This window comes from Mastomys coucha, unplaced genomic scaffold (genome assembly GCF_008632895.1).
Source record: "Mastomys coucha isolate ucsf_1 unplaced genomic scaffold, UCSF_Mcou_1 pScaffold20, whole genome shotgun sequence".
Taxonomy (NCBI): domain Eukaryota; kingdom Metazoa; phylum Chordata; class Mammalia; order Rodentia; family Muridae; genus Mastomys; species Mastomys coucha.
This window is the reverse complement of record NW_022196903.1, coordinates 2,082,656-2,084,939: the sequence shown is the minus strand read 5'-3', so window position 1 is coordinate 2,084,939 and position 2,284 is coordinate 2,082,656. Positions and strand designations below refer to the sequence as shown.

Below are 2,284 nucleotides of genomic sequence, written 5' to 3'. Positions count from 1 at the left end.
ATATATATGTATATATATATATATATATATTATAGATGTATGTCATCAATAAAACCAAGTCCATAGACTGAGTGAGGTAGAACACTTTGGAGATATGGAGCTGATAGAACAGCCATAGCCCCAGATATTCCCTGGCATAGCTCTACCAAACTGACCATATCGATCTTAAAAGAGTCTTTGTGAAAAAATTCGAAGTCTGAGTTCACACACAAACAAAAGATGCTTTATAAAGGAAGTCTCTGTGGCCCAGCAGATCGAATAGAGACTAAATAGCTTTTCTACATATTTCACATTGTATACATTGTGCGTCATCATAAAGTAAAAGCTTATTCTTGCCAGCCTGTTTCAACATATTTAGGTAAAGGATATTGTCCTAGTTTGCTATGATAAACAACATGACCAAAAGCCACTTGGAGAGGAAGGGGTTCGGGGCCTTCATGTTACAGTCCCTTATCTATTGGGGATGATGCTTAAGGAAACATTCAAGCAGGAACATGGAGGTAGAAACTGAAGCAGAAGCCATGGAGGAGGGAGAGAAATGATGCTTACTGAATTGCTTCCACTGTAGTGCTCAGCTGCATTTCTTTTCTTTTTTGGGGGGAGTGGTGGTCCAGTGAGCTTTATTGATGGTATTCAAGAGAGTAGGGAGGGCTCCCTAGGCCCCTCCTGTTATTATGGGGGTCTGGGATGGAAATTGTGAGGGAGATGCTCAGTGTTGGGGTAGGGACTCCTCAGCAACTGAGGGCCTCTCTCTTGCTCTCAGTATCCTTCCTGGGGTGGGTGTCCAGGGCTTCTTACTCCTTGGAGGCCATGTAGGCCATGAGGTCCACCACCCTATTGCTGTAGCCGTATTCATTGTCATACCAGGAAATGAGCTTTACAAAGTTGTCATTGAGAGCAATGCCAGCCCCAGTGTCAAAGGTAGAAGAGTGGGAGTTGCTGTTGAAGTCGCAGGAGACAACCTGTCCTCGGTGTAGCCCAGGATGCCCTTCATGCCCTTCAGTGGGCCCTCAGATGCCTGCTTCACCACCTTCTTGATGTCATCATACTTAGCAGGTTTCTCCAAGCGGCATGTCAGACCCACAACTGATACATTGGGGGTAGGAACACTGAAGGCCATGCCAGTGAGCTTCCCATTCAGCTCTGGGATGACCTTGCCCACAGCCTTGGCAGCTCCAGTGGATGCAGGGATGATGTTCTGGGCAGCCCCACTGCCATCACGCCACAGCTTTCCAGAGGGGCCATCCACAGTCTTCTGAGTGGCTGTGATGGCATGGACCGTGGTCATGAGCCCTTCCACGATGCCAAAGTTGTCATGGATGACTTTGGCCAGGGGCGCTAAGCAGTTGGTGGTGCAGGATGCATTGCTGACAATCTTGAGCGAGTTGTCATATTTCTCGTGGTTCACACCCATCACAAACATGGGGGCATCGGCAAAAGGGGCGGAGATGATGACCCTTTTGGCCCCACCCTTCAAGTGGGCCCCAGCCTTCTCCATGGTGGTGAAGACGCCAGTAGACTCCACAACATACTCAGCACCAGCATCCCCCCATTTGATGTTAGCGGGATCTCGCTCCTGGAAGATGGTGATGGGTTTCCTGTTGATGACAAGCTTCCCATTCTCAGCCTTGACTGTGCCATTGAATTTGCCGTGGGTGTAGTCATACTGGAACATGTAGACCATGTAGTTGAGGTCAATGAAGGGGTCGTTGATGGCGACAATCTCCACCTAGCCAGAGCCAGAGCAGAAGGCAGCTCTGGTAACTAGGCGCCCAATACGGCCAAATCCGTTCACACCGACTTTCACCATTTTGTCTACGAGACGAAGCTGGCACTGCACAAAAAGATGCGGCTGTCTCTGGAACAGGGAGGAGCAGAGAGCCCAGCTGCATTTCTTACACAGCTCAGGCTACCTGCCTAGAGATGGAAAGTTAACTGAATTTCTTCTAGATTCACAATCATACATATATATGTATTTCAAATCCACCAAAGGACAATTTAATAAATAAAGGATTTCCTGTCTACATTTGAGCCACATAATCTTCCCTCAATTGCGTCTTGGAAAACTGGTTTTCTATTCTGTTTTCTTTCAGAAACAGTTTCTAGAGATCAAATAAAGAGTTTGGACGTTGACCCCTCCTTATCAACAGCTTTAGTCAAATGGCAAGATTAGGGTTGTCAAATTTCAGATGACACAAGTTTTGTTTTTGTTTTTGTTTTTTTTTTTATTTTAGATATTTTCTTTTTTTACATGCAAATTTCTCCATTCCCAGTTTCCCCTCCA

General features: G+C 46.3%; 1 pseudogene; it reads right to left on the bottom strand.

Annotated features, from left to right (window-relative positions):
- Nucleotides 1–691: 691 nt before the first annotated feature.
- LOC116098553 lies at nucleotides 692–1,825 on the bottom strand (annotated as a pseudogene).
- Between the last annotated feature and the right edge of the window lie 459 nt (nucleotides 1,826–2,284).